This window comes from Callospermophilus lateralis, chromosome 10, assembly GCF_048772815.1.
Source record: "Callospermophilus lateralis isolate mCalLat2 chromosome 10, mCalLat2.hap1, whole genome shotgun sequence".
Lineage (NCBI taxonomy): Eukaryota > Metazoa > Chordata > Mammalia > Rodentia > Sciuridae > Callospermophilus > Callospermophilus lateralis.
In genome coordinates, this window is record NC_135314.1 from 22,240,277 (window position 1) to 22,261,457 (window position 21,181).

Consider the following 21,181-nt stretch of genomic DNA (forward strand, 5'->3'; position numbering starts at 1 on the left):
TCAATTTTTCTGTGATTCACATATTTATATTTTATACTTTTAAAATTATACTAAATATTACATATAAGTACTCAGTGTGAGATGAGCTCAATAAAGAACTGCAAAACAGATTTTATTCACATTTAAACATGCAAATTCTTAAGCAAAGTTCAAATGTTGAAGCATTGCTTTTTAATAGATCTCTTCTTGCTATTGTTTTCTGGTGACATTCGAATCTGGAATTTGAACTTTTTACTACAGACAAATTTTTTTTAAGAATTTCTTTATGGTTTTATAATGCTCCTGTTTTATTTTTTTTAATTTTTTTTTAAAGAGAGAGAGAGAGAGAGAAAATTTTCAATATTTATTTTTTTTAGTTTTCGGCGGACACAACATCTCCGTTTGTATGTGGTGCTGAGGATCGAACCCGGGCCGCACGCATGTCAGGTGAGCGCGCTACCGCTTGAGCCACATTCCCAGCCCTGATCCTGTTTTATAATTAAGCAAAATATAATTGTTATGCTCATATTTTTAAATCAGTAATTAACATAAAATTTAATTGAAAAACAATAAAAACAAACTCTATAAGCAATAGCAATAGGTTTGACTTTCCACTTGAGCTTTTAGTAAAAATTTAAAATTGAGTTAAAATAAGAAATAGTTTGCATTTCTCATTTAATTATTATTTAACTATGTTGTTAGAGTAAATAAAATGTAATTTAAATTATATGTGTTTTAGGTCTACATTCTGCTGTTTAGGGCAATTGATTAAATCCACTATGAATACCATTTTTGTAAAAAAATGATTGGATGGATATTTTACTCTATGCATCTTTTACTATATCAGTATAATTTCTAGTTTTCAGAAATAAAATATAACATGAGTTTGTATGCTAGGCAGTTGAATAAGACTCTGTCTTAAAAATATGCCAATCATTTGTTTTTAAAAATGAATATTCATACCAGGTACCATGCAATATTTCTGCAATTCCAGGGACTCAGGAGACCGAGGCAGGAGAATTGTGGATTTCAGACAAAGCTCAGAAACATAGGAAGACTTTATCTCAAACTTAAAAAAAAAAAAAAAAAAAAAAAAAAAAAAAGCTGCTTATGCAGCTCAGTGTTAAGGTGCCCCTGGCTTCAATCCTCAGTACCTGGTAGCAAGAAAATAAATAAAAATAAAATGGACATTCATTGAACTATCAATCAATAGACATTAGATTTAAAAGATACCTTCAAATTTGTCTAAGTCATTTGATAATTGATTTCTAAATACACAAATTCCTGGTACACAAATTTGTACAGCCTAAAATCCTGTTTATTTTCCCATCCCTGTTCTGCCTTCAATGAAAAGTATACATGCCATCTCCATATGTTTTTGAGCTATGCATCATCATCACAAAGAAAATTACAATCAATCAAATAGTCTTTATGTATTGTAATAAAAAATAAACTGAGAAGCATGGCAATAATTAACTAAAGAGCCACTCAAAGTTCAGGTTATGAAGGAGTCTTGTTTAGCATGTTAGGAGCTTATATATTTAGTCTGTAGAACAAAGGGTTACACGTGGAGTTTTCTACAGAGGGATAAACAGGTAATATAAATGTTTAACAAAGTAAAATGAAGGAAAAACTGAAAACTTAGTACACTATCTCTCATCTAAAGATGAGAACTATATTATTAGGACTTCAAATTTCAAATTTCCAAATATGTAGATTATAGGTATTCTCAAAAAGGAGTAATAAAGGAATGTTTGATCATCTTTATTTGGTCAGTTCAACATCACTACGCTTATTATGGTTGAACATTAAGATTTCCTTGTAGCTTTTATCATGAAAGGGGGCAGTATATATTCTTTACTCATCAATGTGGGCTGGCTTTTTGACTTTTTGTGATGAATAGAATGTAGTAGTAAAAGGTACATTGTGTGAGTTCTAATACATAGGAATTGATACTTCTGAAAATTCTCACTACTATGAAATTGGTGGGCTGCACGGGCAACAACTGAGGGTAAGTGATAAGGTAAACTGCTCGCCCCTGAGGGCAGGGCGAGAGGATGGGTAGCCATTTTAAGATTCTTCTTTCATTTTGTTTCACTTTTGTTTTAAGTTGCCTGTCCCTGGAGATGGGTGAGATGCAAGAAAAACCCCTCATATCTGAGGAAAAACTATTTGCGTCCGAGGAACAGATAGGAGAAAGGACGGATAGACATTTCAGGAGGATAGAAAGGCTGATATAATGAATTTTTATTCTATTTTTGTTTCATTTTGTCTCGGTTTTGTTTTGCATCATCTTAGTAAGGGGTATCTTTGTCACGGAAATATGGAATTAAAAATTAGTAAAAAACAAACCGAAAAAATATTAAGTAAATTGTTAAAGGAAGGAGGCACCCCAGTAATATCAAGAACAGTTAGGGCATACGTTGAAGATTTAAAAAGGATAGAAAAGGAAAGCCCAGGAACTCTGCCAGTTGGCACATTACTGTTATGGACGTTGGTACAATCTTGTTTACTTAGTCAAGGAGAAGATATATTAGATCAGGAAAAAGAGGAGGTCTCTCGAGATAGTCAAAAAGGGGAAGAAAGTTTAGAGCAGAAAAAGCTATCAGGGGAAAAGTTACAACAGGAGACTGCTACTAACACCTTTCTATCACCAGAGGGCGTAAGTGTCTGACCAACAGCTCCATCAATGGAGACAACATATGCTGAGTGGCCCTCAACCTCCATAGTTGATAGATGGGATCCTGAGACAGGACCCAAAGATTAGCATGCCCTGTATTTGAGCAGGCAGGAGGACAGCGAATTCACCATGCTTTAGATTTCAAAACACTGAAGCAGCTAAAAGAGGCTGTAACAACATATGGTCCTCAAGAACCCTTCACTGTAAGCATGGTCGAATCCATTACCAACTTGAACATGATGCCAGCAGATTGGACTAGTATGTTTAAAGCTGTGCTAAATGGAGGGCAATAACTGTTATGGAAGATTGCCAATGAGGAATTTTGCACGGAGACGGCTAGGCAAAATGCAGCAGCCGGTTATCCTCTGAGAAATCTAGATATGCTGTTAGGAAAGGGACCTTACGAGGGTCAGCAGCAACTGTAGATCATAGCCAAAGAATTTGTGAAGTTTGGGCTTGTAACCTGGATGAAAAAATGAAGAAAATTGGTCAAGTTATCCGAAAATATAATTACATTGCTATGGACACCGAATTTCCAGGTGTGGTTGCGAGACCCATTGGAGAATTCAGGAGTAATGCTGACTATCAGTACCAGCTATTGCGATGTAATGTAGACTTGTTAAAGATAATTCAGCTAGGACTGACATTTATGAATGAACAAGGAAAATACCCTCCAGGAACTTCAACTTGGCAGTTTAATTTTAAATTTAATTTGATGGAGGACATGTATGCCCAGGATTCTATAGAGCTACTAACAACATCTGGTATCCAGTTTAAAAAACATGAGGAGGAAGGAATTGAGACCCAGTACTTTGCAGAACTTCTTATGACTTTAAGAGTAGTCCTTTGTGAAGGAGTTAAATGGTTATCATTTCACAGTGGTTTTGACTTTGGCTATTTAATCATAATTCTGACCAATTTTAATTTGCCCGAAGAGGAACTTGACTTCTTTGAGATCATTTGATTGTTTTCTCCTATCATTTATGATGCCTATCTTCATCCCAGTGCAGGTGAAGACAAAGTTAAAACCAAACTACAGCTTCCGCTATTAATGGATTCCTCTGCTTTGAACTGCTTGTAGAACTTGCCTGGACTATGTATCACTTGTATGCATTGTGAACTATCTGTTGGTGCAGTGACTTGTGATAGTGCCGGGGTATTTTTGCTGATGGTGTCATCGGTGGTACAATTTTTCCAAAAGGAGCTGTCAATTGGCCAATTGGCTTGGTGTATCCTCCTCCCTCTGCTTGTGATGGTCATTCAGCTAAAATTTGGAGGTCAATAGAGGTGAGGCAAAGAACCTCACCACTCCACTGGTACAAAGGCCTATCCACAGGAGTGGCTGTATGCTGGGCCAGTAATCAATCACTGGTAAGATCCAATTGCAATGGTATCAACCTAAGACAGGAGGCTGATGCCTTGAGGTCAGCTCATCCAATGATGGGTAAGAACCATATGTAGTATTGGACAACCTAAGACCGGCACAGTCCCTAAGCCACATGCTTGTTATTTAATTAAACAGAGAGGGGGAGATGTTGAGAGCTGCAGCCGAAGCTGCCCTAGCAAACTTCCAGCTGATTGGCTCCTCTGTGGTGACGCTCATTGGGCTATTTCCCCGCCCTTTCAGACCACAGAGCTGCTCATTGGGGGACTCTTTTGGCTCCGTCCACGCTACCCAGGCAGTCTGCCTCAAGAGCAGGAAGAGTGCCAGTTGAGGTGCTTGCTGGAAGAGCCGGTGGTGGAAATTGGGCTCTCGGGGAATTCCTGGAGAGATCGTGTGGTGCGGCGTGCATTCTAAAAATAAAGTTTGTTCCTGCTTGACAAGTGGCTTGTGAATTGTGCCCAGCCAGACTGCAGCATTCGCAAATAGATGCCTTAAAAATGAGAAATCACAGAGAAAGAGGCATGACCCCTAGCCAGTACCAAGATGTATAACATGGAGTGTCCCTTATTTTCACTAATCCCAGAGGGCCACAGCATGTAAGGGACAGCAGGAAAGGCTCAGCGAAGAACCAGCTACATGGAACCAAAAAACCCCAGAGAACTCAAAACAAATAAACTTGTTTTAACCCACTTCATCTAATCATTCTAGATGTCAAACACCTACAGAAAATTACATTGAGCAAAAAATACACCATTTATGGCAACTTTGAAATAATATTTGAATATTTATTGTCATCACAGAATTGAAAATTTGGGACTTGATGAGTTAAGTAACTGAACTATAGGGTAATTGGCTGCATAGCAACAAATGAATGAGATAAGTTTATTTTTAGAATTACAGAGGTCTATACCAAAGGAGTGGTTATACTAATCCTGGCAAAAGTGAGACCATGAAAAGTCAAAGAAAATAGAGTAGCATCATTAATATGGTTCAATGGAAATAGTGTAACTTTGGGAAATAAATAAAGGGATTAAATAAATAAAGGGATCAAACATCCCTTTATTATTCCTTTTTGAGAAATGCCCATAATCTACCTATTTGGAAATTTGAAATTTGAAGTCCAAATAATGTAGTTCTAAATGAGGCCCTAATCCTAGCTTTCTAGTTGACTTTGCAAAAGTTATTATCGTAGCCAAGCTTTAGTGTTTTTAATGTATATAATAAAAACTGTAAGAGACACTGATTTATTGAATGTGTTTTTATTATGTAACAGTTTTATTGTTATATAGTTCAACCATTTACAGTTTATAATCAGGTATATTATATCATATTCACAGAGTTGGAAAAATATGATTATAATCAAGTTGAGACCTTTTTTCCTTGTCCCTGAAGGTATATCACATACCTGAGTAGACATGAGGTCAGTCTCCATCTCCCTTCATTCTTTTCCTCCAGATATATGGTGAAACATATCTTCAGGTCTTCTGGGGAGAAGGGAGAAAAGTTATTTACACGGCTTCAGAGTACAAAAGCAGAAGATGAGACCTACATTTTCAATTTTTGTCAATGTACCATATTTGGGGGTATCATGTTCTTATCTCTGAAAGTATTTGATCTAGGATTTATAGCAGAAATCTTAATTTCATAAAATATACTTAATTTTCCTATTAACTTTATGGAGAAATGAAAATGTCTTTTTCTTCTATTTTTGTATTTGTGCTATTATTGATATGCCTATTGCATCTATATGTGTTAAAAATCCAAAATATGCTGCTGATATAATTTATAGTTTAAAAAATTTTCTGTTAAAGAAATAAGAAGTATAAATTCGGGGGGGGGGGGGTTATCTATTAAATTTGTTTGGAATTCCCTTATATGTTTATCTCCTTGTCACCCTTAGACAACAAGAATTACACAGGACTGTTTTCCTGATCTGAGTATTATTCTATCTGTATCTTACCCAGTTCTACCACACACAGATATTAGGCTCCACTAATTGTAAGCCATTTATTTATTGCTTTAAAAAACATATTGTTATATACACTGCATAAATTCTGACCCCTCTAGCTCAGCGTATTTAAGAGATAAATCTTGGCTGGAAGTTAAAAACATGAGGATTTTGTGAGAGGAGAAATTAGATCACACAGTAGTCTATGTTTGATAAATAGAGAAAAAATTTGTTATAAAATTATTACTAGCAAGAAACCATTAAAATTATATTTGCCTACTCTTTCTTTTCTCTGCAGTGTCTCTATTGTTAACATTCATTTGCAATGCTATCCAAACTATAATATTCTTGTGCATAATAAGTAAATAATTTTTCTGATATACTCTTAAAAGAACTCTATTTTTGATAATAGAAAGAAACAGAAAAATAAAACTCTAGAAAAAGGTTTACTCATCAGAATTTTAAATATGGTTTGTTATTAAAGCACAAAATGAATTCAATTAGGATATCTTAGTTATGTTTATCACAATAAAAAATGCATATAATATGGGTTTGTGTATAAATGCATATAATATGGGTTTGTGTATAAATGCAGTGGTTCTCATGTTTTGGTTCTGCCTTCACATAAAATACTAATAGAAAACACTGTGTTTGAAAAATGGTGATCACATCACACTGTACTCAGTCCTGAGTTTAAATAACAGCCTCAGGCAGTAAAAGTTATATCTCAAAACCTGTGATCCAGCTGCATCCTTTCTTGTAATGGACTCTGCAATAACATCACTTTCATAAATATTATAGCAACAACTTCACCTTGAAGCAGTTGAATTTAACAACATAAGTTAATGGAGAAATGAAAAATAATGCTGCCATATCTATACCATGTCATGCCCACAAGGTTCAAATGAAATTAGATTAAAACACTGCAAGTTCAGGATATTTTGACCAATTATCACTAAAGTATTCAATAGATACAATCAATCCCATGATAGGATATTGGGAGTGGTAGAATAGCTTTCCAAATGTGTGTATAGAAATCCAAAACAGAAATATGGAAGACATACAAGAAAATCTATGAACTTTGAATATTTTAGAGATTTTATTCTTGCCATACAATTAAAATTCCATTTCAGAGTAATTAGATAAAACAGTTCCTCCTAAAAATAAATAAATATTATTTTAAAAAAAGGTAAAGTGCTTACACACGAATAGACTGAAGACAATGGAAAGTGAAGAAAAGTAGAAGATATTTGTATAGTGTTTTTTCTTATCAAAGAAATATACTATACTGGGAGATATCAATATGTTCTTACTTTTGCCTGAGGCCAGGTCTCAAGTATATGTTATTATTGCTAAATTCCAAATAGAATTTTTTTAAATTATTTTTCTTTGAATAGCTAAATAACTGATTTTGGAATATCCATAAGAAAGACAGAACTTGGAAAGAAGAAACCCACACCAAGAACCTGAATCTGTGCCGACAGCACACAAATGTCAGGCTAAGCTGTGAGGTTTGCATGTACTGCTAAACTCCAATCAGCACGACTCATGATAAAATAATTGACTTGAGATTTTAGTTTATGGTCTGAATGCAACATATTAATTGCCTTATTAAAATGATAATAACTTATTATATTTAAAAGCATAACTGCAATCAATGTCCTCAAACCCTATTAGTCATAATATCTAACATAGAATGTAAAAGTACTGCATATAGGAAGAATCAGTAAATGTGACCTATACTCAAGTAAAAAGATTATAAATGGAAGATAATTTAGTGGTGGTGATGTAGGTATTAAGAGTTAGTAAACCAATTATGTTTAGCACATAATGAAAAATGTTTGTATTTTAAGAAATAGAAATTAAGGGATTAAAAAAACAGTATAAGAAACTAGAGCAAGAAAAACAAATAATACAAGATAGGACATTTCAGAAAAAAAAGAGCAAAAATAGTTTAATAAACTGTTTTCCAATCTGCAGTATAAAATTAAATAATATTGAGACAAATAATTTAGACAATATTAGAGACTTGTAAAACAATGTAAAATGTTGAAGATTGTTACAATTAGAGATGCAGAGAAGGAAGAAAGCATAAAACATTAAGTGAAATTATTTCAAGGGATAATGTCTAGCATGCACAGAACTTAAAAATAAAGTATAATTCACTAAATTAGAGCCAAAAAAGGAAAAAGAAAAAAAAGATGTCACCAGACTGGTTTGGGATATTAAAGTTCTTCTATCATTTGATAATTAGACACAGACATCATAAAACCTTAATAATTACCTTGATCAAACAACCATTCATAACCTTACTACACATAGCTAAGAAGTCAAAACTATTTTAAGAACCTATAAAATATTGAAAAAAACATAATTTCACTCACGGTTCAAGCCCAATAAATATAAAATATTAAACATTATAAATCATCTGATGACAGCAAATTGCAAAGGAAGATTGGGACAATAAGTTGTGCTAAATTGGATTTAAAAAATCATGATCCAATTGTATATTATTAGAGATTTAATTAATATTCAGAGAGACATTAGATTAAAAAGGGTATTCCATGCAAATAGTTACAAAAAAGTATGAATGACTATACTAATAATATCAGACAAAATTGATTATGGAAAAGACTATTATTAAAATAAGACAACAAAAGAGTGCTGAGGTTGTGGTTCAGTGGTAGAACATTTGCCCAGCATGTATGAGACACTGGATTGGATTCTCAGCACCTCATATAAATAAATAAATAAGTTCCATCAACAACCAAAAAAAGATTAAAAAAAAAAAAAAGGACATTATACTGTAATGAATTCTTAAATGTTAATTAGAGCAAGATATGCTAATTATAAATATTTAGAGAATACCAAACTATAGAAAGAAAAATATTAAAGATTTAAGTTAAGAAATACTACTTGGAGATTGCTATATTCTACTCTCAATATTAAGGACAGACAAATTTGCATGCAAGTAAGGGAATAAAAGACTTAAGACAATAAGTGATCTAGATCTAATACATATAAATAGAACAATTGCACACAAATCTTTCTCAAGTGCATTTATTTAACATTTTCAGGATAACCATGTAATAGGCCATAAATTAATTCTGTATAGATATTAAAATACATATAAATCAGTGAATATTCTCTACTCACTGGCAGATGGAATTAGAAATCAATAACAGAAGGAAAACTGGAAAATTAATAAATTTCTGGAAATCAAAAATCATGCTCCTAACCAATGGATCAAATAAGAAGTCACAAAGATAATTAGAAAATACTTCAACACAAAATATTACAAAACATACAGAGGATATAGCAAGAGCAACACCAGAAGTGTAATTTACAACTATAAAAATTAAATTAAACATTAAAAAATCTCTAATTTTACAACATAAAAAACTTGAAGAACAAGAAATTAAACAAAATGCTAGGAGAAAGAAACATACAAAAAGTGTTACAGCAGAGGAAAACAATATAGAATGTAGAAAAACATTTCCAAAAATCAATGAAATGGAAAGTTAATTTTCTTTCCAAAGATAAATAAAATTGACAAGTAATTATTTAGATGGATTAAGAAAAATAGTAAGAAGACTCAAATTATTAAAATTAGAAATGAGTGTGGGGAAGACTACTCTGGTTTATTCTTTATCATTATTTAAAAACTTATTATCAGTACTTCTTTTTTTTTATTGTTGGTTGTTCAAAACATTACATAGTTCTTGATATATCATATTTCACACTTTGATTCAAGTGGGTTATGAACTCCCATTTTTACCCCGTATACAAATTGCAGAATCACATCAGTTACACTTCCATTGATTTATATATTGCCATACTAGGGTCTGTTGTATTCTGCTGCCTTTCCTATCCTTTACTATCCCCCTCCCCTCCCCTCCCCTCTCCTCTTCTCTCTCTACTTCTTAATGTTTCCCCCCCAAAATAATGAAACAGAAGAAATAATTCATAACTATAAAATTCTAACATTACCCTTATAGCAAAGTTGGACTAACCTATGGTGAGAAAAGAAATACAGATAATTTCTCATAACAACATGGTTACAAAAGCCTTCAACAAAATATTGGCAAATGAATTCAACAATATATTAAAAGCACTATTCATTATAAACAGGGGTTTTTTTTCTGGAATGCAAGGGGACACATGAAAATTGATCATTAAATACAGCATAGTATTAATTTGTACCACTTTAAAAGGATCTTACATACTCAATAATTACAAGGAACATTGATGTATTAGCATATGCTTCTAGAAGCCAGGAGGTCCAAGGTCAAGGTACTAGTCTGTGTTGTGTTACTTCTGGCGGTGTCATTCCACTGCAGAAGGGTAAACAAAGAGTGAGAAAGAGGACTGGGCTGAATGTTTCCTTTTATGAGGAACCATCCTGTGACAATAGCATTAATCCATTCCGGAGGGTGGCCCTCCCATGACCATACACCTTCAACCCCTCCAAGTTAAGCATTAGGATTTAAATTAAATAATTATTTGAACTTTTGGGAACTCATTCAAATCTTGAAAATGTGGCGGATTAACCAAATAAAGTTGGAAAATACATGATGATTTCAATTGGTTGCATAAAATTCATCTGAGAAAATTCAGCAGTTTGGGAAATGCTTTCACAAAATGAACAAAGCAAGAATACACAGAAACTATCTCAGTATAATAAAAGCCATATATGAAAACCCTGCAAGGCACAGCATACTCAATGGTGAAGTTTCTCCTATAAGCTCAGGAAAAAGGAAAGAAGGCTTGTATTTGCCCCTGCTATTCTACACAGTACTGTTAATTCTATTCAGGACATTTAGGCAAGAAGAAATAAATAAATGACATCTACATTGGAAAGGAAGATGTGATATTATCTTTGCTCAGAAATGATAGGAACTTATATGTAAAGAGTCCTAGAGTCCACGAACAAAGCAAGCAAATAAACAAACAATAAAAGGACTAAGGAATAAAGATAGCAAACCAGAAGTATGGAAAATCAATAATCAAATGATAATTGCATTTCTATTCACCCTCAATGAACATTTCAAACAAGAAATTATAAATCAATACCATTTAAATACCATTAAAAAGAATAGAATACTTAGGAATGAACTAAAGATGTAAAAGACTTGTAAAATTTAAAAAAACTAAAAGATATTGCTAGAAGAAATTAAAGATATAAATAAATGGAACATATGGCTGGCTCATCAATTGGAAGGCTACATTGTTCAGATGTCCATGCTACCCAAAGCTATCCACAGATGCAAAGCAATCTCTTTGAAAATCCCATGAATTTTTTTGGAGAAAGAAAAACTTAATCTAGAATTTTCATGGCATTTCAAGCGACTCCACAGAGGCAAAAGTGGTAAAGAATTTGCACTTCCTGGTTTCAAAATGTGTTACAAATAGATAGTAATCTAAAAGTGTGGTTCTAAAAAAAAAAAAAGAAAGAAAGAAATTTTATGGAACTTATGATTCACTAGATAAAACTGAAAAAAAAATAAAAGTGTGGTTCTGTTATAATGATATATATATAGACTAATGAGATATAATCCATAGCCATGAAATAATCCCCTTTTTTTCATCAAACATTCTACCACTGAGCTATATCCCTAGACCCTGAAATAATCCATTTTTCTATGATCAATTTGTTTTTGGCAAAAATGCCTCAACCATGCTAAGGAAAAAGTATATTTTCCCAAAAAAATTGTGCTGGAAAAACTAGATCTTCACATGTAAAATAATTATGATGACTACTTATCTAGCACCACGTATACAAAGTAACTTAAAATGGATCAGAGATCTAAATGTAAAATCTAAGACCACTAAAGTCTCAGAAAAAGCTTTTTGATATTGGATTTGTTAAGGATATCTTTAATATGATATCAGTGGTAGAGACAGCAAAACAAAAACAACAAACAAATGAACTTCATGATAATTTTTTTAAAAAATCTGTGCATCAAAAGATACTATTAGTCCTTGGGCTAAGTTTGTGGCTGAGCAACAGAGCATTTGCCTGGCACCTGAAAGGCCCTGGGTTCAATCCTCATCACCACATACAAATTAAAAAATAAAATAAATGTATTGTGTCCATATACAACTAAAAAATAAATATTAAAAAAATAACAAAAGATACTACTAGTCCAGCTAAAAAGCAACCTACAGAATGATAGAAAATATTTAAAAATCAAATACCTGTTAAGGGTTCAGTATCAGAATATGTAAATTACTATTAAAACTAGACAACAACAAGAAGAAAAACCATTTAAAAGTGGGCAAATGACAGGAATAAACATCTGTCTACAGAAGATGATGGTCCAAAGAAGATAGGTGAACACATGAGAAAATAATAATGATGTTGCACATCACCAATATTTAGGAAATAAAAATGACAATGAGGTATCATCTCCTACATATTAATATGCCTAATACAAAACAAAATAGAAATTGACAAGGATTTATGAGGATTTTAAATACTAAGAGCCTGTGTGAACTCTTGGTGAGAATGTAAATGATAAAGTCACTTTGGGTAAGAAGATAGTTTTTCTAAAAATTAAAAAGTGAATTATCATATAGCCCAATAACTCTTGAATATGAACCCAAAGTAAATAAAAGCAGTGTTCCAAAGAGTTTTGACTATCCATGTTCATAGAATAATTATTCACAATAGCTAATATCCATAGAATGATAATATCCATAGAATTATAAATTGATAAGGAGAAAGTGATAATGTAATATATATGTATATATATATATATATATATATATATATATAGATAGATAGATAGATAGATAAAATGGTATATTAGCAAACATTATTCAGCCTTTAAAAAGAAGAAAATCTTGGAATTTACTATAGTATTGATAAATTCTGAGGATACTATGATCAAGTAAAGTAAGCCATTCACACAATAAAAACAAGAATTGTACGATTCCACCTACAAGAGGTTCTAGATTACTCAAATACTTAGAAAGAATGGTGGTGGATAGGGGCTGGGAGTGACCGAAAATGGGGAATCAGTATTTAAGGGTACGAAGACTTAATTTCGCAAGATGAATAGAGTTATGAAGATGATTGTAAAAAAGTTTGAATGTATTTAATACCAGTGAACTTTATGCTTAAAAATGATGTCCAATATGCATTTCATTCTCCACATTTAAATAGTTAGGGGAAAATATAAATCACAAAGAAACTGTGAAACACTAACATGGAAGAATGTTGAAAACTGATGATATAAATAAGAATAAGGCAAAAATATATTCATGTTTCCTTTAAACTCTATACTTGGTATATATTTGTTAAGGATATCTTATGTAAGACAACAAAGACAAAAGCAATAAATTTTTTTAAAAAAGAAAGAAAAAACAGATAAATTGAACTTTGTGATGATTTGAAATGTTTAAGCAATCAAAGACACCACCCACAGATAAAAGCAACCTACAAGATGGAGAAAAATATCTGCAAATCATATATTTGTTAAGGGACTAATATCCAGACCATTCTTGTTCATACAATCCAAAGATGTTCACCAAAACAAGCAAACAAATAAACAAACAAACATAAACTATGGGCGTTACTCAGTGGTTCAGTAGTTAATTGACCCTAGATTGATTCCCTGCGACCAGCAGGAAAAAAAAATAAAGATGTTGTAATATATCATTTATCAATTATTATAATTATGTCTGTATGTATTTTACATGCTATTTATTGCACATATACTCAATTTTATTTAGTATGTATTGTAATTATTGTTGGTTACAATGTGAATTCACCACATCTCAAAAGTGTCAAATCTTTCTTTGACATATTGTTCTGAATTTGATGATGCAGAATTTTAAGACATGATTCATTATTACTATATCCCTTCAGATTCATGTTTTTTTTTTTTCTTTTTTGAATTGTTTTGTTTTACTTCAGTGAAAGTAAGGGCCCAATTTGTTCCATATTATCTTTATTTCACTGCAGTCTATACATAAAAAGGTGTGAGAATAAAAAATAAATTGAGGAAAACTAATCCTATACCAATTACTGGTGCAAAAAAAGAAGTACAACAAGAGAATTGTTGTATAAAAGTCAGAAGATAAAGTTATATTTAGGTTCAAACTTGAATGTTTTATTTCTCTTGTCAGTTTAAGCATTCTCCCGTATGAAAGTTTGCCTTATCTCTTCCGTTTCACAGTTCCAATACCGTCTGTTGTAGTGTCAGAGAGCCCATGACTTTACTGTGAAGTTCTCAAATCTATTCTCATTGAGGTATGTCTTGCAATCTGTTATTTTCTTATGCACACAATTGCTTTTCTGAGAGTAATTACAGTGGTAAACGATAATGTTTCCATTATATGTAATTTCATTTGGTACTTTTTTCCATTTTTATCAAGAACAGTGTGACACAGCTTAGACAAAATGTTTTGCAACCTCATTTCATGTGTTATTCACAGGAATTTGAAGGAACATTTAAAAAATCATCCCAATGATTTTACTTCATGTTTGAAAAAAAAATAGTGTTTGCAATACAGTGTTTGCTATTAAAATAAAAGTCAGAAAGAACATTATTAATTGTGCATCATATATGCATATGCATGGTTATACTGACCAAAATTCTCACTTTACCCCAACTTTATTTAGGCTCCTCCATGAATCTTTTTGAAAACAAGAATCCTTCTAAGTCAGTTTGGCAAGAATCCCTCATCTTCAAGATGTGGTTAGTTTATTCATCGTTCACCATTCCCTAGTGATGTCTGATCACCCTTGTCCATCTTTAGCAAGAATACTGTTCAGTCATTTTAGCAAGAGTTCCCCATACTCCTGATGCTTGCCCTATAATTATTCATCCCTTACTCTCACCCTGCACCTTGGCTATGCTTCCCTTTTCCTTATTGTATTTGGAGTTGAGCTTGGTACTTTCACTTTACCTCAAAACTCCATTTTTGACTAGTGTCTTCTTTGCCATCTTTAACAAGTATGATGAATAATTTTCTAACAATACTCAATGGAGATACAAGCATATAATTAGACTATTGAAAACAAGTTATGACATTGTCAATGCAAGCTGTAAGAAAGTATCTGAAAACTTCTTTTAGAAGAAGCAATTTGCCTATGGAAATGTGATAAATGTTGACATTTTAGTTATCTTATGTGAACCCGATAGACTACAAGAAGAAATAAAATACCAATAAAGTGGAATAGAGTGAAAAGACCAAGAGATAAAACATCACAGATGTTTTGGAGAATAAAAACACAGAATGGTCATTGATTTAGAGAGATAAAGTAAGTAATTCAGAGAAATAAAGAAGAATCAGATATTGAAAAACATTTTAATAATGTTAAGAGGCTAGAAGATAACAGGAGTCATAGAAAAAGTGCATGCAGAGAGAATGTCATAAAAAATCACTGTGGCTGCAGTATGGACAGTACATAGTTAGTATGAAGAAAAGAGGCAAGGAGAATAATGTGTAGATAGATGTTGCAATAGATCAGTAAGAGGCTATGGTGAACCAAAATAGTTGCAGGTGGATGGGAAGAAGTGATAATAATTGAAACAATTACAATGTTACATTTTTAAGACTGATTGTTGATCAAATTGTTAGGGAGGATATAGGTACACTAGAGGATGATGCCATTTCTTGGAGGCATATGAATATCTGGAGTTGTTTATGCCTGATATGGAGAATTTAGAAGAAACATGGTTTCCCTAATTTATTTTTCCTATTCACGCCTGGTTTTGAGTTTGAATATATTAGTTTAAGATACTTGTGAAACCTTTATATTTGTGTGTAGTTCACTTTCTATATATTTAAGAAATTTTGAGATTTACATACTTTGGTTACCAGCAGATTAATGGACTTGGACATCAAAAACAAATAATTACCATGTAAGTGAGAATGGTGGACAACAGTCCTAGTCTTCAGAGAAGAGATAAAACATTATAAAAAATATGTATCCATATAATTTGGATATCCACTATAGGGGGCAGATGAACACAGCCCCCCCCCACAGTTATTTAAAAGAAAACATATTCTGTTAAAATTGTTTATTCATAATTATGGCTTTCAACATAGGAAATCACTGAAATTTTATAGACCTTTAAAATACTACACTTTGCTATGTGCATTTATCTAACTATTGGACTGTCTGTCATCTGGTCTTCTATCAAGCTTATTAGCTAGCTATAATTTATGTGCATCTGTGTTTGTTTCAATATATGCAAACTTACACATAGAGAAGAGTCATTAAATAGCCAAATTATTGATTTCTTATAAAATTAATTTTTGAAGAATATAACAATATTATTAGGATTCAGACTGAGCAGGCACCAGGAAGCAAAGATAACTAACATATAATATCTCTATACATTGATGATTAGAGCATTAGAAGATTATAGATCTAGTCATTAACCAATAGATTTTCCCTTTTTTCAAATTTAGATATATATATTATGAAGAATCATAAAATTTGCATATAGTTTTTATAAGTGCCCAATATAATTAAATTATCTGAGGAAGAATTGTATTGTCTTTACACAACAGATGAAACTAATGTTAAAAAGTTAAATTATGAAAGCAAGACTTTTGGAAATAATACTTTAGTTGTTTTCAGGTTATTGTTATTGTATGATCACTGGTTAATAGGTTAAATTCATTGGTCAGTTTTTAACTTAGTGTGTTAAAAAGCTTGAGTGGATATATTAGTCAGCTTTATATTGCTATAAAAAAATCTAACAAGAACAACTTAGAGGTAAAAAGTTTGTTTGGAGCTCATAGTTTCAGAGGATTCAGTCTATAGATGCTCTAGTCCATTGTTCTGGGTCTAATTTTGAGACAGAACATCATGACAGAAGGACACTTCCAAACATTCTTGCATTAACACAGGGGATCTTGGGAGACACCTCACATCTACACCATAATGATGGATTTCATGAAGAAATATTTAATAAATTAGAAAAAAATAACTTTTGTTAATATTGTTTTTATGAATTGGACAAAGTCTTTACATTTTTCAAAGCACAAATATATTATTGTGACTGCTTATAATGATATAATGAAAGTTTTAAAATCCATATCTTTTTAAGGGTAAAATGAATGTAGAATAAAATTTATCCCTTAAAAATGCTACAGTTCTATGAGTCCTGATGAATGCATATTGTTGTGTAACAACCACCAAAAAGATATGATGTTTTATTATTATTTTATAAATTTCCAATGTGCCACTTTTGAGCCAATCAACTTTGTCAACATTTAGCCCCGGGCAAAAATAGGTCTATTTTCTGTCTATTTGATACTGTCTTATCTTGCATGTCATGTAGGTGGAGTGATGAACGATATAGATATAGCCTTTTGCATCAGGCTTCTTTCATTTAGCATAATACATATGAGAACAATTTATGATGTTTCTTATGTCAGTAATCCAATTATTTTAATGCCTAAATATTAATCCACCATGTGGATTTGGTGGCTAAGTACCTACTCACAAATCAAGAGACATTTTATTTATTTTCAGATTTTAGAAATTACAAGTCTTTAAATAAACATTTCTCTCTGTAATATTGGCATACAAGCTTGTAGGTTGAGATGCTTTGCTTTCTCCTGGGTAAATACCTAAGCTGTGTTTAAATTTAATTAAAAACAAAATTCTAGGTCATTTTCCTAAATAATTCTGATTTTTGCATTTCCTCCTGCAAGTTATGAGAGTTAAAATTTATCCTTATCCTTGTCAGAATTTTGCAGTGCAAGATTTTTAATTTTTTTTGTGTGTGTCTTTGCCAGTCAAACAAGTGAGAAATGGTACCTCATTGTGGTTTGAGTTTGTTATTCTTGCTAAGGTAAATGAAACAATTATGGGTAAATTATGTCACTAGATGTTAGGAGCAGGAAATACTTTGTTTTGCATTTGAGAGAAAGCAGAACAATTTAAAATGGGATTTATGATAATTAAGAAAGGGATATGGTACATGAGCATGAGAAATTTAAGCCTGCACGAATTTGAGTAAAAAAGGCTGCTAGGTAATCTTGACCTGTCCTATATTTGTCTGGTCAGGCTCACTTGTTTATTCATACACTCTTACCCACCTCTCAGGTGGCTTACCCATGACCCTCACTGAATTCTTAGTGCTCTGGTTCCAAATATGCCATTTAGCCTGCTGCCTGACTTGCTCTTCATAAACTATTTATTGTTACTAATTAGACATGGAGAAAAGTGATTATAGACTGTGGAGAGTGGTGACAGTGATTGGGAGACCAATGTGTGAGATTGGAGTCCCTGATGAATTCATGGCTGTGGCAGGCTTGGTGACTGGGAAAATTTCTATGCAAAGGTTTAGGAAGTCCAGTTGCTATGGCAAGGCTCTCCAAGGAGTGACTCTGTTTGGAGAGTCTTATCAGCTTTGACCTTGTTCTTAGGCACACAGTTCTTGGGAATGAAGGAAGTCCTTGCCAATATTAACCACAAAGTTTCACCAGTTCCGCTGATCCTGAATCTGCATGAATTAGTAACAAAACTTTATTAAAACACGAACACTTTTAAAACATTCCTGGCAATAGAAAATTTCTTTCACTATCAATACAAAATAAATTTTCATTTATCCCCTGTGGGTTTGTGTAAACATGTTTAAGTAAGGTGATTGTTATTCAGTATCCTATTCATTCAATGTAAAAGACATTTGAGGAAGGACTTTCAGTGTGCTGTATGACAGAGATGAAGCCAAGAAATATTAAAAACACTCATGGGGTTAAAATTTGATAGTATGTACAAATACAAATAGGTAATTGGAAATACATTTAGAAAATCTTAATAGTGATGCTCTTATAAATTCTTTTAAAAGCATATTTTGGATCAATTGATTCATCTTCATACTGAGGAGTTTCCTCAAAATTATTACTTCTGAATGTGGTCTTATTGCATGATTGAGAAAGTGTTAGTAAAACAATAAATTAAAAAAAATGGCAAGAAAAGGGAAAATATAAGCAAACTAAAACAATTATGTAGAAACAGACTGTGTAGAAAAAACACCATATATAGTGTTATTTGTGTGTAAAATGTGAGCACATAAAGTCATCAGAAAATGTACTTGTATGAGGGCCTATCAAAATTAAGGCCTCATACTTTGATCTTAAGTATAATCTTTTTTTTTTTAATTTTCTTTTACTCTGAGAATATTATTAAAGTTTTGACCTTCCTTTCTGGAAAACTATATCATTTACTTACTTACTTACCTGTGTGTGTGTGTGTGTGTGTGTATGTGTGTGTGTGTGTGAGTGTGTGTGTGTGTGTTTGTACACATTTGTATACGCTTGTTCCCAGACAGTGCACTTACATTCACACACAACACCCAGTATCTCTCAAGTTATTGTAGTTAGAGACAAGGGGCTAAAATGTGTTAATCAGAAAATGCTTTCTGCTTACCAAATGGAGACATTATAGTTACAAAGCTGCCAATAAGGAGAACATTGCAAAGATTCAAATAAAAAAAACTGTAGGTGCAAACTTTGTGGTATTCTTGAACTTGCCTTAAGCATTGCACATAAAAAACTATGTATTATTTCTAAAGTTATAAAGGTGATATTTAATCTACTAAAAAAAAATAAAACATGTATCTCGTTTTTATATATTTTCAGTTCAACTTAACTTATTATAGTGTACATAATTCTAATAAACTTTGGTCAATATATTTACGGAAGTTATCTAGTTCCTATAACTAAACTAATTTATTTTAGAATGGAGTTAACAATATGTTTGATTTTTCTTAAAGACCAATATGTGAGTCTATACTATGTGTAAACCCAATATTTTAGACATGTAAATATGTTCCATTGTTTGTGTTCTAAATATGCCTTTAAAAATGATAATTCCTTTTTATCTTTCAATTAAAAATCCAAAGTTTATTCTCTCATTCAACCTCATTTTACATTGGATTTTTAATGATGTGGGTATGAGGACTTCTCCCAAATCTCTTGTGTTAATCGAGAAATATCCAAAGATAAAATGAATCGACTATGCGAACTATAATCAGATCAGTTTATCTTAGTTGGTAAGGACTGACTGGATAGTATCTGTAGACAAGTAAGGTGTTTCTGAATGTATTTTTTTTTTCACTGAAGGCATGCCCTGGAAGGGTGAACCTGCTTTGTAGTCTTACTTTCTCCCTGTACTTCCTGATTGCCATGAGTTAAGAATCTTTATTCCATCACTGCCTTGGTTCATGATGTTTTGCCTCACCTTCAGCCTGGAGCAATGGACTCATTCAACAATGGACTAGAACCTGGGATCAAGAGACAAAACAAACTCCTCCTCCTCTAAATTGTCAGGTGTTTTGGTCACAAAGGATAAAAAAGTTGACCTGAGAGTGTGATTTGTCCTGAGAGTAGGATTATTGCTATGATTAAGTGGATCATGTAGTTTAGGAATGTTTGAAACTGTTTTTTGAGGGGAAGGATTTGGAAAAGTTTGAAGATGCAGACAGGAAAAGCTTTGGAATTATGTAAATGGTACTCAATGGTTGATTCTGGTGGGAACTCATAAGATCAAAATGCTCATAGAAATGAAGAGTTCAGTTTTGTCCTGGTGAGAGATAGGGGTTTAATTTCACTTTGTTGCATATAAATTTCCAGTTTTCCCAGCACCATTTGTTGAAGAGGATATCATTTCTCCAATGTATGTTTTCAGTACCTTTGTCTAATATAAGATAATTGCAGTTTTGTGGTCAGTCTCTGTGTCTTCTATTCTGTTTCATTGGTTTAACAGTCTGTTTTGGTGTCAATACAATACTGGTTTTGTGACTATTGCTCTGTAGTATTGTTTAAAGTATGGTATAGTGATGCCACCTACTTCACTCTTCCTGCTAAGGATTGCTTTATCTATTCTGGGTTTCTTTTATTTTCCAGATAAATTCTGGGACTACCTTTTCTATTTCTATGAGGGATGCCTTGGAATTTTGATTGGCATTGAATTAAATAGTGCTTTTGGTAGTATGATCATTTTGATAATATTAATTCTGCCTATCCAAGAGCAAGGTAGATCTTTACATCTTCTAAGGTATTCTTTGATTTTTTTTTCTTTAGGTTTCTGTAGTTATTCTCATATAAATCTTTTACCTCTTTAGTTGATTCTCAAATATTTTATTTTATTTGAGGTTATTATAAATGGGGTAGTTTTCCTTGTTTCCTTTCTGTGGATTTGTCACTGATATACAGA

At 32.3% G+C, this 21,181-nt stretch overlaps 1 pseudogene; it reads left to right on the forward strand.

The window, feature by feature from the left end:
* Positions 1-18,378, forward strand: part of LOC143407765 (CCR4-NOT transcription complex subunit 7-like) — a 31,751-nt pseudogene extending 13,373 nt beyond the window's left edge.
* The last annotated feature ends 2,803 nt before the right edge of the window (positions 18,379-21,181 follow it).